Here is a 15,710-nt window from a genome sequence, read left to right as displayed (position 1 = left end):
CCTGAGGCAATGGGGTGGTTCAGGAGGAGTGGTGTCCCAAAGGCTAGACTGCAAGGCCTGGAACCCATGCCTGAGGTCCCTCACACTTGCTGTTACTGTATGCATGCAACAAGTGGTAAAGTATGCCCACAGACGCACAGCTTCCTGGACAAAAGGGGCGGGGGAAATGCCAGTCACCTCAAAGCAATTATCATTCCACCATAACAACAAGACACGATGCTAAACAGCCATGAGGGTTGTGACAATATGAAATAGCTGCCAATTTCCTTGAGACTATGGTCAAGAACAGTGGGATGACCCTTTCTCTGTGGAAGGGAATTGCCTCCCACAGCAAATAATAGTTTCAGGAGGGAGGGAGTTTCCATTGGGAGTAATGGGTTGGTGGTGGTAAGAATTAACCTCCTTTCCCATGCATCAAGGTCCCAAGAGAAATCCGCATTCTCCTCCCTCTTGAGGGTGGGCATTTACACTTGGGATACTTGAAGTGATGCATTTAGCATCACATCTAGTTTTGCCCTTAGTGCTTGCAAGCTGACAGCCCAATTCAGGCAAGCGAGAGAAAAGAACACCTGCTCCACTTATGTGATTTCATGCTATGGAGAATCAGGTCCTCTAAATCACCCCTCTTTGCTTCATCTCTGTCATAGGCTTTGCCACTGCCCTCTCAATTTTATCATCTGCAGAAACACAGTGCATGTGTCCATGTGGACACTGTATACAATCAGAGAAGAGAGAATGTTGTATGTTTATTCTGTGGGGGAAAACTGTATGGTGTATTCTTTTCCTTCGTTCCTCCTTTTATCGTCTTTCTAGTTTCCTAGGACAGCAGCTAATAAAATATCTAATTTACAAGGCTGGTGTCTCAAAAGGAGGTCAACAAAGCTAGGAAAAAGAGTCAGGCAAAACACATTCTCACAGAGGTCAAAGAACTAGGTCTAATCCTGACTGAAGTTTGGAGTGATCTCTTCTCCAGTTTTTGGGATCCATACAGACTGAAAGGCAATGTGTGCCACTTCAGTAATCTGTTCAGGACTGATTTAGGAAAAATTCAGCTCCACTGTAGTGGTTTTTATGGTACTTAAAGTGTTTGACTCTGCTGATTCATACCAGTACAGCAAAATGTTATACATATCTGCTCAGAAGTAAGTCCCATTGAGTTCAATGGAGCTTCTTCCTAAGTATGCCTGGATAGATTCCAGACGTAGTTTGCTGTTGATGATATTTCCCTGCAATCTCCTGCCTGGAACACCTCTATCAGTAGGGAAACGTATTGTCTTAAGAAGCTATTGACAGGGCAGGTGTTTTGAAAGCTCTCCCACGGAGCTCATGATTGTTCTTGTTTTCTTTGCATTTGCCCATAAATTACCCTTGTAAGGTCTTTTGCTATATTGTGTGAGAATATTGATTATGAGAATCTTTAAATGCTTATTCACTATCAACATAATTAAACTTTTAATTCACACTGGAGTCTTCTATCGTGTGTGTTTAATTTAAAATTAGAGAATGTTAGAGGGGGAGGACAACCCTAATCTTAAGTAGCCTTAATAACCTAAGTAATGCTAATAATTTCACAATGAAAGGGATAAGAGCTCATTGATTGTGAGCAATTAGTCTATAACAGCAGGCAGTAGATTTTGTTTCCTTGAAAAAAACTCCTTATCTTATCATCAGCCTTATTTTTATACATGTGGAAAACTAAATTGTACAGAATAGTTAAAGACAGGCATTTAAGTAGAATTGTGAAGTAGGAAACAGTGCAGTGAGTCGTCTGAGGAAGTAGATGCTGTAGGTGCAGATGCCCAGCCAATCCTTCTTTGAAAGCTCTCAAGAACCAGATTCTAGAACCTCCCTTTTCAGCATATTCTGCAGCTAAGTGGCTTGTATAGTTTTATCTTAAGGAAGTAATCCCAACCATGCTTACTAGGAAGGAAGTCCCACTTAAATTAGTGAGATTGATGTCTTTCTGCATGCTGAAACTCACTTCTTCAGATTCTGTTCTCAGGGGTGAGGGCAGGGAAAGTTGGATTCCTTTTTTGATATCATTTTAGGTATTCTAAAGTTGCCGCCATATTTTTGCTTTCCCCCTTTAAACAGTCCCCATTTCTTTGGCAATTCTTAATATGACCTATATTATTTCTTGTTGGTATAGTTCACTTCTGAATCCTTTATGACATGTTTGCCTTAGTGATGTTGTTGCCAGTTCTGCATGATCAGGGTCCCACACTGGAACATTTCAGCCCAAACTGGTGGATGGTGTGGCTTTGAGCATGCTGATTTCCACTGGCCCCAAAGAACAAAAAAACACTATCTCATGCACTCTTCTTAGTGGTGAGCAGATGAGCCTATATCCACACACACACACACACACACACACCTACCTCTGGTGAATGAACCTTCAGTTATAGAGTTGGAAAGGATGTCTGCCTGAGCCCTTAGGAAGATAATGGCCATCATGGTATATAGAACTGAACTAGATGTATTATGTTGGACGTTATAAGGTACCTAGTTAGATCCTTAAGCTACATTATCAAGCCACTTCCCCCCACCCCCTCTTTGCTTATCACCCAGCCTGATGAAGAGTTTCGGAGAACTCAAAAGATTTCCTGCCCCCCAACAGACCAGCCTGATTCCTTTGATTTTTCTGTACTATCATGATCACTGCAATGACAATTAATTTTGGTCATCGACTTCATGGGACTGGCAGAGATGACCGGCAGAATCCGTGACCAGGGGAAAGAGACAGTGGAAGAGGATTGGAAGAAATTTAAAATATATCTCAAAAACTGTTGTAAAGTTGAGGAGTGTTAAAATGTCAAGGAATAAGAAATAGAGAATTACAGCTGTAACTAATAAGTTAAAGAAAATTTAATGAAAGGGAATTAAATAGTTAATTGACTGGAAGAGTTGCTAAAGAAATGTAAAACAAGGATGCAGCGAAAGGGAGGTATGGGGAAGTCAGGGGAAAGAAGGTGCATGAAAATAAGATTATGAATTTATACATGTTTAAGTGTTTGTATGTTTTTGTTTTGTGATGTGTCTGTTTTTTATTACATGTTTGGAAAATGAATAAAAATTTATTTATTTTTTTAAAAAAAGACAATTAATTTTGGTTGGCCTACTCCCCATCCACTGTGAAAATTTGTAAGATAATACTTTGTTTGTTTGTTTGTTCCTCCATTTCTGTGATATGCTGCAACTAATACAGAAATAAATCTGAGCTTCTTATTATTATGGCCCCCAAAACTAAGAAGGCCTTACATATCTAATTAGACGAAGCTTAAACATAGCTTGCAAGCCACTTTCAGCGAAACCTGCCAAGCTTTTGGGTCTGCCTTGTGCTTGAGTGTCCCCCTGTGACTAGACTAAGGCTCCATCTGAGCAATTATTTAAAGCAGCATCATGCCACAGTCATGGTTTCCCCCCCAAGGACCGTGGGAACTGTTAAGGGTGCTGAAAGTTGTTAGGGGACCTCCATTTCCCTCACATAGCTACAATTATCAGTGTTTCATGGGAAGTCGGATTGACGGTTAAACCACTGTGAGAAATGTAGCTCTTTGAGGGGAATAGAGGTCTCCTAACAACTTTCAGCACCCTTAACAAAGTATAATTCCCAGGATTCTTTGGGAGAAATTATGTCCGTGTAAAGTGATATAAATGTATGGTACATTTGGGACCTAATGTAATTGCTCACGGAATACAATATCTCACTGAGTACAATGGCTAAAACAAAACAAAACAAATCCTTCCAGTAGCACCTTAAAGACCAACTAAGTTAGTTCTTGGTATGAGCTTTCGTGTGCATGCACACTTCTTCAGATACCCTTTTTCCTTCCAGTAGCACCTTAAAGACCAACTAAGTTAGTTCTTGGTATGAGCTTTCATCTGAAGAAGTGTGCATGCACACGAAAGCTCATACCAAGAACTAACTTAGTTGGTCTTTAAGGTGCTACTGGAAGGAATTTTTTTTGTTTTGACTATGGCAGACCAACACGGCTACCTATCTGTAACTGAGTACAATGGCTGTTAGTCATGAGCAAATGTTTTCAAATAAATATCTAAGACAACCTTATACACTCTTACGTTTCTACTCAGAAGCAAGCACCATTGTGTTCAGTGGGGCTTACTCTTACAAAGGATTGCAGCCTTAGGCAACTGAAATATGAGCAAAGGGATTGGAAATCTACATTGGGGAAAGCCTAATTTATGACCATTAATTTCAAAGGGTCTACTCGGAATAAAGCTTATTTGAATAGCACTCTCAAGTGGATTGTTTAAAATAGTGCCTGTGCACTTTCCCCCTTGAACTGAGGGAGATTGCTTCAAATGAGGTCTTCATTATACGCTCTACTGTAGAGTTACTCACTGTTTTGGTCTTCCACGTCATATGCACATTTCTGTAGCAGAATGTCCTGATTGGGCTATGCAGAACAACAAGACTGTGTCTGGGAAATGGAGAAGGGAAATGCTGTCGTGTAAAAGTTTGCTTCAAGTGGGCTCTAATGAAGGCATCTGGCAAAGGAGTCCAGAAAACGTATTATTCCAGTTCAAGTTTTGCTTCCTTGTGATAGTTTTTCTTGCCTTTCGTTGTGTAGAAGCAAGCCTATTAACATACGGATGATAAAAAAAACAAGGCAGTTTTCTCCACTAGATTGTTGTAATTTTAACATGAATTAAAGACCATTCATTTAAAAAGAAAAAGAAAGAAAATGAAAACGGTTGGTCTATGCTGCTTCTCTTAAGAGTTTTAAGAGTTTTAATTGCCGCATTAGAAATTATGTTGAAAATATTAAAGCTAACCTTGAACTTCTCAAAAAGTCAAGAGACACTAAAGCAGAGATGGTTTATCTTTTCAGGCATTAATACACTGAAAAGGAAGTGAGGGAAAGTGTATTTCCCAACTGTGGTTTATTTTCTCTCAGTGTAGAACCATATAGATGATCTTCAAGAATTCAACATGGACCAGATTTTTGAAAGTTTGTTCATTTATTTTTTGGGTTTCTTTGTGGTATAATACTGGGAAGGCCCTATTTGTGTGTTCAGACCCAGAGACCTCTCCCCTAAATAAACACACATTTGACTCAAATTTTAGTTTTGGTTTTTGACAAAATTTAGGCCACAACTTTATTTATTACAGAAAAGTGAGTGGTTGCATAGGCTCTGGTCTGACTAGCTCCCTGCACCCTTGCAGGTAGCGCTGACCCAGGGCTTCAGCATAGGTCAGCCAAGTGTGAACACCTGAGGCAGGTGAAAAGCCCAGGAACAGACTCTGTTCACTCCCCAGATGCTCCCCTGGACTCAGGCACAGGCACAACCCTCTCTTGGGGGTTGACCAAACCAAGCTGAGTCCCTGGATTCCCTTAACAGAGAACCCTTCACATAGGGATGGCAAGATATATATAGGTCCCTTGATCCATTTAGACTACACCCCATTGGCCAGATTAAACCCAGCAATGAGGGACCTACCAATCGGCTGTTGTGGCTGTCCAGTATACCCAACCACAACCAGGAGGTCAGTCTCCAGGTCTCACCGCAACATGTGCCCTCTTTTGGGGAGGACATGATTTTCAAATGTGCTGAGCAACTAGGTGTACCTCCTATGATGTTCACAAGACTGCAAACTTGCATTGGTTTAGGGGGTAGGCGTCAGGCCTAAGTTGGTGCTGACCTTTAAAGCCCTAAATGGCCTCGGCCCAGTATACCTGAAGGAGCATCTCCACCCCCCATTGTTCTGCCCAGACACTGAGATCCAGCACCAAGGGCCTTCTGGCGGTTCCCTCACTACGAGAAGTGAGGTTACAGGGAACCAGGCAGAGGACCTTCTCGGTAGTGGCAACCACCCTGTGGAACGCCCTCCCATCAGATGTCAAGGAAATGAACAACTATTTGACTTTTAGAAGATATCTGAAGGCAGCCCTGTTTAGGGAAGTTTTTAATGTTTGAAGTTTTATTCTGTTTTTAATGTTTTGTTGAAAGCCACCCAGAGTGGCTGGGAAAACCCTGGCAGATGGGAGGGGTAGAAATAAATTATTATTATTATTATTATTATTATTATTATTATTATTATTATTATTAAAAGCCAGAAGTCAGAGCCAACAAACACACCCAAACCAGGAAGTCACTCTCTCGGCCCAGACAGGAAATGCTTTATACACCTTCCTGTTCAGTAGGATCCAGTGGTTAGCTTGGGGAATATGAGCCAGTCCAGAACTTGAGAATATGCCATTACCCAGGGTTATCTGTTCGTATTTGAGGCAGCTGCAAACAGGATTTCCAGCAATGTTCCTTCTCTTGTTCAAGAGTTTCCACAACCACTTGCACAAATGAAAGCATAAGAACCACTCTGGAACAGGCGTAGACACTCATTCAGATGTGTTCAGGCATGTTTGTGGGACAGCACTTGTATCTGTTTTCATGCCTCTTGCAATTCTTTGCAGCCAACCCAATATCCCAAAACAACATCTTTATTGAAGCTTTGGTACTGTGCTGTATTTAAATGGAGTAGATTAACCGGTCACAAGTTAGATGGCGAATCAGCAATGAATTCTTTAATTCGTTATGTACACATACATTCTCAGCAAGTATCCATGAGTGACTCCAGACTGCTTAAGACTGACAACTGAGTGCACAGTTGTGAAGAGGAAAAGTGGCCAGACATTATGCTGGAAGCCTGTGGCTATTCTCTCAAGAGCAGTTCCTCATTCCAGCATTACCTCTTTTGCAGGTTGAAGGAAAGATAATTCCTCGTCCTCAAAAACTGTGTACATGGATATATGTGTATGGGTGTGTTTGCATATGTATGGTGGGGGGATGGCAGAAGATGGGGAGAGAGAGACCAAAAATCTATACTTACAACTCTATGTATTTTCACGAAGTGGACACTAGTCCAGGAAAGCTTATGCCATAAGAAATGTATTAGTTTTAAGGTGCCACAAGGCTCTCTGCTGATCTTGCTGCAACAGCCTGATGCCGCTAGCCCTCTAGAAATGGTTACTACATCTTTATTTCATTTCTCAGCTTGAGATTTCCAATTGAATTTTCTTAATGGAAAATGCTGTGTCTTGTCAGCATTTCATATTTGTTTTCTTACTTGGCTTTCTGCAATTTTTATTTATTTTTAACTCGTGTTGCTTTTATACAGGAATGTAGTTCCCTTTGTTTGTGATTGTCTGATGCCTAGATACAAATAAGTAAATGTGAATATTTCTCTCCTTCTCTCTCTCTGAGTAAAATGCATGAATGTTCAGAAGTCCCTGTTCACAAATCAGGCAGCCTTTGCTTTTAGTCACATGGTAGAAATATTCATAGAATTTTCTGTATTACTGGTTAGCTAAGGACACGATTTGCAGAGTCCTTCATATGAAGACATCTGCATTCAGATATATAACTATGGTGAATGGATGTGATCTAGAATGCACTTAATTTTAGTGATGCATCACTGGGCTGAGTATTTAGACCTAGAGCTATGCTACATCTCAGTGGCTGAGCTTCTGCGATTTGTCTGCTTGTGCTGTTTTAGGAAGATGTGATTATATAATGTCAAATAATCGCCACACTGTCACTGAGAAGACGGATACATTGAATGTTCACATATGTTCAAAATCCAAAGTTTGTTGTCTTTCCCCCCCCAAAACAGGTTTTTCATTCATTTGCCATCTGGAACTTCTTGTTGAGTCCTCACCCATTACAGGCATGAATTGCAGATATAATTCTTTGATTTGTCTTTGGTAAGTGCCCTAATGGACATGTAATAGACTCATAACCCTTGAAAGTAATGGTGTGAAACTGTTCTAAACCGTGCTTGAAAAATAGATATTGCATTTCAGCTCTGGATCTCCCAGCATTTGCAACCCCATACACTTTCTCTATCACAGATGAGAGGTGACTCATAGTGAGTTTCTGGCTATACACCCTAAGAAAAAAAATGGATTATCATTCATGGTTAGCTAGTAACTTACATTTTTTTTAAAAAAGGTTTTGTGCCATTAGCATTTAAAATGAGAGAAATTTTAAATATTGCCTATTTTGTGTTCTTTTTTGTTTTTGTTTACCACCTTTGATTCTTTATCAGACTATTTCATTTAGCATAAGGGATATGGATAATTGTGAAAAGGAATTAAGACAGCAGTGGGCTGAAAGCTTTGCTGTGCTGTAAATATTATGCCTACAAATTTGATATGAGACATTTGCAAAAAAAATAAAACAAGTCACTCTAAGTATGTCTATTTTTAAATTCCTGGTTCTCTGAAGGAATGGTAGTTTATTAGTAAAATATCATTTCCCAGAGAGTATACTGTTATATGAAATAATTAACTGGTTACTATCACTTATGCTCAGATACCTAAAATATTCTCTCACTCCTTAATTGATCACTGTGTTCTGCTGCAGATACAGTCTTATCAGGGTGTCCATTCTGTATGATATGTATATTTTGACAATTTATATACTGCTTAATTTACAGTCTTTAAGGGTTTACAGAAGGCTCAGTAAAATAGAACTAAAAAGAGCTGACACGGTAAAATCAGAATTCAATTTAAAATCCTGCTGGGATTTTAAAAAAGAACTTCAGCAGATGCCTGAAGTTCAACAGGGAAGGGAACTGTTGGGTGGCCATCTGTAAAGGAACATCCAACTGCATCCAGTATTCTGTGGCGAAGACTAGATCCTTTCAGCCCTATGATTGAACCTGGAACCATCTGGAGGTAAAGCATATGCTCTATAACACGGGTAGGCAACCTAAGGCCTGGGGGCCGGATGAGGCCCAATCGCCTTCTCAATCAGGCTGCAGACGGTCCGGGAATCAGCATATTTTTACATGAGTAGAATGTGTCCTTTTATTTAAAATGCATCTCTGGGTTAGTTGTGGGGCATAGGAATTCGTTCATTTGTTGTTTCAAAATACAGTCCGGCCCACCACATGGTCTGAGGGACGGTGGACCAGCCCACAGCTGAAAAAGGTTGCTGACCCTGCTCTATAATGACCCTTCTCCTTGGTCATGATACAGTGTTGTCAGAAGGAATGATTGCCTTAAGAAGTTAACTGTGTGAGGCTGCCCTTCTATATCCATTTAAAGTGCATAGAAATAAGCTTCACGGAAATCACTGGGGCTTACTTCTGAGTAATCATGTATGAGATTGCACTGTAAGTCGAGGAAACAAGAAGGTGACAGAACAGAAAATTCATATACAGGTCAGTTTGAGGCTTAAGCAACTGTTACAGAAATATGTACTTTTCCATGGTTCTGTATGCTTCTTATAATTGTGACTATTTTTACTATAAATACTTTAAGCTTCAAAGGTTTATTTCTGATTTGAGCTGGTTTTCAACATTATTTTTTCCCCTTTAATGTAACCCAAACTTCCAATTATAATTGTGCATATTAATGGTAAAATATAACAACACAGACATAATACCCTAGCAAAATAGGTCATACACATTGCAACTTGAGGATGCTTGAATTTATGTAAATTGTGCCTTTAGAACCATCAAAACATTTGAAGAAAAATGTTTTTTTTTAAAAAAAAATAATAATAATTCTGGAACAGGAAAAATATATATTCAGGATGTCTGAAGCAAATCAGAGTAATATTTTTTTAAACCACACTCATTTCTCCCCTTAATTTTGTTTTTAAAAATGAGTTGCTTTTCAGTGACACATGTCAAAAGTGTTTCCATATCTCGCAAGTCCTTCATACTATTAACTTGTGAGACCTTGTAGGTGTATATTATAAATGAGTTGTATGTATTGAGTAATTTGACTAGCAAACCTGCTACAGAGTACAACCATAACAATTAGCCTCCCAAACAGATAAGGCACTGTGGAAAAGATAATGGAATTTGGAAACATGAAGCGTTTTAGGTAATATATTAACTAGAACTGTATTTACAGTTGTTTCAGTACAACCTTTGGCTTGAATTTCAGGGTAGCAGAGGGTCAAAAGGGAGCGGAAACCCCCTTACAAATGATAGGGGAGTTTCTATGCAAGTTGTGGAGACGTAACAGAAAGTGGTAGTGGCTGCAGCTTTCCCCTTATATCATAATGTAGAGTCATTCCAGAATTGTGGGGCATGCAGACCCGTTATTGTGAACTGTAAGTTGCATCCAAACAAGTTGTCCTATGCATGCAAGGACTTCTGCTTGTACAATGGGACTTCCCCTTCCTCTCTTCTTCTTGTGCTTCCCCAACTAGCTCCATAAAGTTAGGGGAAGCTCCAGAACAGATTTAGCAGGGTGTATGGGGGAAGGAGAGGGAAGGAAATTTCCACCTCACAGGCATAAGCCCTTGCACAAACAGGACAACTTAGTTGGCTACAACCCTATATTTCCATTCAAGGTCTCAAATACCCAAGCTTGGGGGGTGGGGGGTGGAATCAGGTGAAATTCTCATATTGCTGAATCATGGGGTAGAATCCAGTTGATGCCCTTGACCTTATGGATCAGCAGTTGAGCCCCATGCAGAAGGGGAGAGGAAGTGATTGTTGACAGTTTCTCCACCCTGTGTAGCACCACCACCACATAAATAAGACAGCTCCAGATATTTTGGAGGATCCTCCAGAACATGGTAGAAGGTGGAAATTGGGGGCTGCAGGGGAAATCAGCAAAATATCATCCCACCTCCTCTTCATTATCAAATACATCTGCTGGATCAAAAGCCCTTCCGTGAGCAACAGGGCACCAGCTGAATTTCACCCATGGATTGGTGCATGTGGTCAGTGGTTTACGCCTGGTGCTTTTACTACATTTGTTTGACTCTAGCTGGACAAAGACAGCTTATTCCCTTTATTAGTGCACCTGGTTATGCATAGATTAGCAAGTTGCTGGGTCTTTGTCATGTGACATGCCTTCTACTAAGTCAAATAATTGGTCCATCCAGCCCTATTCTTTTGTCCTCACTGCCAGTAGCTATTTAGTGTCTAAGGCAGGTATTTTCTTAATTGGGGCTGCTGAAAACTGAATCTGGAACCTTCTGAATGCAAAGCCTGTGCACTGGCACTAATACTTAACAAGCTAAAACCTAATCCAGACAAGACTGCGGTACTGTTAGCCAAAAATATTGGTGATCTCGATGAGGTGTTTCAACCTTTTGTAGTTGAAGTGGCACTCCCCTGAAGGAGCAGGTATTTTGCTTTTCCTGGATACTGGGGTGATTTCTATGAGTGTGTGAAGGGAATGGCGAAAACCACAGGTTTGCCCAGGTAGGGAATTAAATAAGAAAACAGGGACAATGTTCAAATGAAACATAATAATAATAATAATAATAATAATAATAATAACTTATTTTATTTATTTATTATACACCGCCCATCTGGCTGGGCTTCCCTAAAATACAGTAATGCATCAAATATTAAAAGCTTCCCTAAACAGGGCTGTCTTCAGATGTCTTCTAAAAGTCTGGTAGTTGTTTTTCTCTTTGACATCTGGTGGAAGGGCATTCCACAGGATGGGTGTCACTACTGAGAAGGCCCTCCCTGTAACTTGGCTTCTTGCAGTGAGGGAACTGCCAAAAGGCCCTCAGTGCTGGACCTCAGTGTCTGGGTAGAACGATGGGGGTGGAGACGCGCCTTCAGATATACTGGACCGAGGCAGTTTAGGGCTTTAAAGGTCAGCACCAATACTTTGAATTGTGCTCGGAAATGTACTGGGAGCCAGTGCAGGTCTTTCAAGACTGGTGTTATATGGTCTCAGCAGCCGCTCCCAGTTACCAGTTTAACTGCCGCATTCTGGATTAGTTGTAGTTTCCGGGTCACCTTCAAAGGTAGCCCCACATAGAGCGCATTGCAGTAGTCCAAGTGGGAGATAACCAGAGCATTCAACACTCTGGTGAGGCAGTCTGCGAGCAGATAGGGTCTCAGCCTGCGTACCAGATGGAGCTGGTAAACACTTTTATTAACAGTAAAGGACAGTCCCGTAAGTGATGGGTACTATAATGCTCACAAGTTTCACACAGCTTTTATACTCTCTCACAAACAGCATACATCATATTAATTGCATAACTATTTCCACATTGTACATTCCATGTAAGCTATGACATGACATCTTCACAGTCAGGTCAGAGTAACTCTACAAATTATCCTGTACAGTAAGCTAACCTTCAATCAGGACAGTAACAATAAACAAAACAAATTACATAAAAGGTTAATCTTTATTTAGAGAGATCTTTCATCATCCCTGTCTCTGATATGTATAGAAAGGACATACTCCTAATATCAATAAAGGCCTTTATACTTCTCCTAAAATTATGTTCAAGCTAATGGATACTTAGCAAATAAGAATACATGTGTTTCAAAGCAACAAGAATATATGTACATTGAGTTATCTGAAATATTAACAACCTTCAATGACCTTTATTGTTATGCATATTCCTTATCTTATTGGCTTGTTGAATCCTAACAGTGTTGTGGGCACATGCCAGTAGATTGAGGGTGGAAGTTGTGTTTTCCATTTTCCAGCGTTGCATTATACTGTGTAAGTTGCAGGTGAACAGCCGAAAGACTTCCCAGTAAGGAGTTAAGCTACCACCATTTGTAAGCGGTAACATGGTGTGGGTAGGGAGGAAATAGTAATGAGGTGCTCAGTTTATTTACACATAATCTTCATTTGTGATGGCAAATCTCCTGTACAAAGCACAATTTGACCAAAGGTAAATGCACTCAGCACAAAGCCTTGTTTCTCTCTCAAATAATTTGAAACAGACAGACGTGGAACCAATTCATTGAGTGTAAATTACCGCCAACTTTAGCTGGAATAACATTATGCTCCTGAGATTTCTCAGATGTCTAGCCACAGGGAGCTGCATGGGGAATATTTTTTTTAACACATCTACAGAATGCAAAATCTATCACTCAGGGACTTTATGTGGATTTGTCACACTGCCTGAAGGACTTTGTGATCCATAAACCAGTGAATGAATGACACTGAACCATGAATATAATTTGCTCATCTGTGAAAGATACACCATGGATATCCTACTTATTCATATTTTACCAACTTCATTTAATACATAACTCTGGTGTAATTTGACTTCTTCATTAGAAGAATGAAAGAAAAACCCAGGGACTTCATTTCCTGAAAGAAAAAGAAAAATGAGAATGAACACAACTTGCTTTTTTTAAATGGAAAAAAAAGGAACCCTCAGAAGGTATTGCAGCACAGAGTGTTCAGGTAAAATGATATCCCTGAGTTATATGACTGTGACAGTCTGAAAAAGGAGCTCAAAACCAAAAGCAAACTTTATTCATGTTAAATTTCCTGGTGAAAGCATATGCTAGCAGAGTGATCTAGCTGCTGTAGTCACATTTGTGGAGTCCACTTTGCCCTTGCAAGAGAAGAGCATGCAAAAGCATGCAAATATCAAACGATGGAGGTGCTTCAGCACTATATACCCTGAATCAGTAACCTTTATTGGCAGATGAAAGATTCCAATTATGTAATATCTTGTCGGAAGGCAAATCTGTGAAGTGGCTCCATGGAACCATAGGAAGCTAACTAGGATGTTGATTCTGCATTGTAGAGAGTAGCTGGTGTGTGTGTGTGTATGTGTGTTTGTGTAATATTGTTGTGTAATGCCATTTGGTTATTAAATATTGCATCCATTGTGCTGTTTCATTTGCTTCATTATTTCCTTCATTTCTCGTGTTCATCTTTTTCCAGTCACTTCCTATTATCATAAATAATACTGTAAGGGGTATTGTTTTGTTCGTTATTATGGTATATATTTTTATGTTTTTATACTGTAAACTGCCCTGTGAGTTTAAGTTGAAAGGTGTTATTAAATATAATAAAGAATAAGCGTAAGAATCTGAATGTATCACCACAGATTTGGGCACCACCACAGATTTGGGCCCTGGAGACAAACCTTTTTATGAGGTGGCAGACATATTTTGCAAGCATGCTACAGAACAGTGTATTCCTAGGGGCGGAAGGTATTGGCCACCAGAGTGAGATCTTTCGCCACTTCTGCTTTTGGAGACAGGTAAGTCCTCCCCAAGTGGTTCACATCCAAGTGTCAAAGAACTGTCCCATTTCTACATCTGTGTACAGTGGTACCTCGGTTTTTTGAACTTCTTGGAAGTCAAACATTTTGGTTTTTGAACGCCGAAAACCCAGAAGTAAATGCTTCCATTCTCAAATGTCCCTCAGAAGTCGAATGGCTTCCGCTGAGTGTTTCTCACTTTTCTCAATTAAATTTGCAGACTGCCCTTTGCGCCTCGGTTTCCGAACGTTTCGGAAGTTGAACGGTCTTCCGGAACAAATTACATTTGAAAACCGAGGTACCACTGTATTCATTTTGCAAACTAATTGTGGATTTGGGCCAAGTGAGTCACATTCAGATCAGTTTTTCATTTATCCTAAAACTAATCAACATCAGAAAAGAGGGCATTTGAAGGAGTTTTAAAATACACAGACATAGTGGTCTTTTCTCCAAGTCTCTTGAAAAGCAATTCTTCATGAGCTTGGTAGTGCAGACCTAGAAACATCTACAAGAGGGGTGTGAAGCTCCAGCTTCCATAATACCGGACCACTGGCCATGCTGGCTGGGGCTGATGGGAATCAAAGTCTAACAACATCTGGAGGGCTGCAGGTTCCACATCCCTTGTCTACACAGAAGTAAGTTCCACTTGGTTCAGTGGGGCTTATTCACAGGTAAGTAGGTATAATATTATAGTACGTATAGTTTTATAGTCTTAAGATATAGGTGGCAAAATTAGATAAACAGATAATCATGTTTGATAAATAGAGCACCGGGAGAAGAAACGCCATGGTGCATCTGCAGCAGCACAACTGGAGGCCTTCATCTGCCCCAGCTGCTACAAAACATGTCTCTTCCGCATTGGTCTCTACAGCCACAGCAGACGCTGCAACCTTCCAACAGCTTGACCTCACCGCCAAAGGCACACTCCTCCATTGTCTCCCGAGATAGAAGGATGCCAACCAACTCAGAATTGAAGCTTGAAAACCTTCCTTCCTGCTGCTTACAGTCTCTGTCAGCCTTCTGATGTCTCGTTGCTTTGGTTCTTCTGCTAAGCTCCGGGATATCACCCTGACAGGCTAGGTTGTGAATAGTAATAATTTATTACCATAATTACTAATTGGTCTATCAGTGAGTAGGTAGGTGAAGTCTGAAGTTCATGTCAGCTCACCTCATATTATGGGAATAGGGGAATAACTTGTTTTACCACTTCTTTCATATATCCAAATATATCTTTATAGCAGCTAATAATCTGTTCATTTCCTAGTTTGTAATTATCTAAGAGAGCCTTCTGAATAATAAACCATTGGATTACTACAGTTTTCACACTGAAACACAGTAAACATTTTTACGTAATTAGGGCAGCAGCCTGATTAAATGAATTTTAATCAATGAATGACCTTTACTTGATCAAGTAATCTATTGATTAAATTTACATGCCTTTGCATATGAGTACAAAAATATTTCTCAAGCAGGAAACATATTTTATTTGTTTTTACATGCACACATGTGTTGTGCCATCTAAGAAGAGGGAATCTGTCCAATGAGAGAGAGAAGGGCAAAAGACTCTTTGGAAAGATTGTGTTTTTTTACCTGCAGTTTTGATAAGCACTTGTATTATACATAATTTAAAAAAAAAATCTTCCCAATTTAATCAAGGCCAGTTTTTCTACTTTGAATAAAAGGGTTTTTAAAAATCAGCTACTTTTAACAGAGTCTAACTGGTGAATCAATTAAACCTA

This window comes from Podarcis melisellensis, assembly GCF_964234715.1.
Source record: "Podarcis melisellensis genome assembly, chromosome: 3".
Taxonomy (NCBI): domain Eukaryota; kingdom Metazoa; phylum Chordata; class Lepidosauria; order Squamata; family Lacertidae; genus Podarcis; species Podarcis melisellensis.
This window is presented reverse-complemented; position numbering follows the sequence as displayed.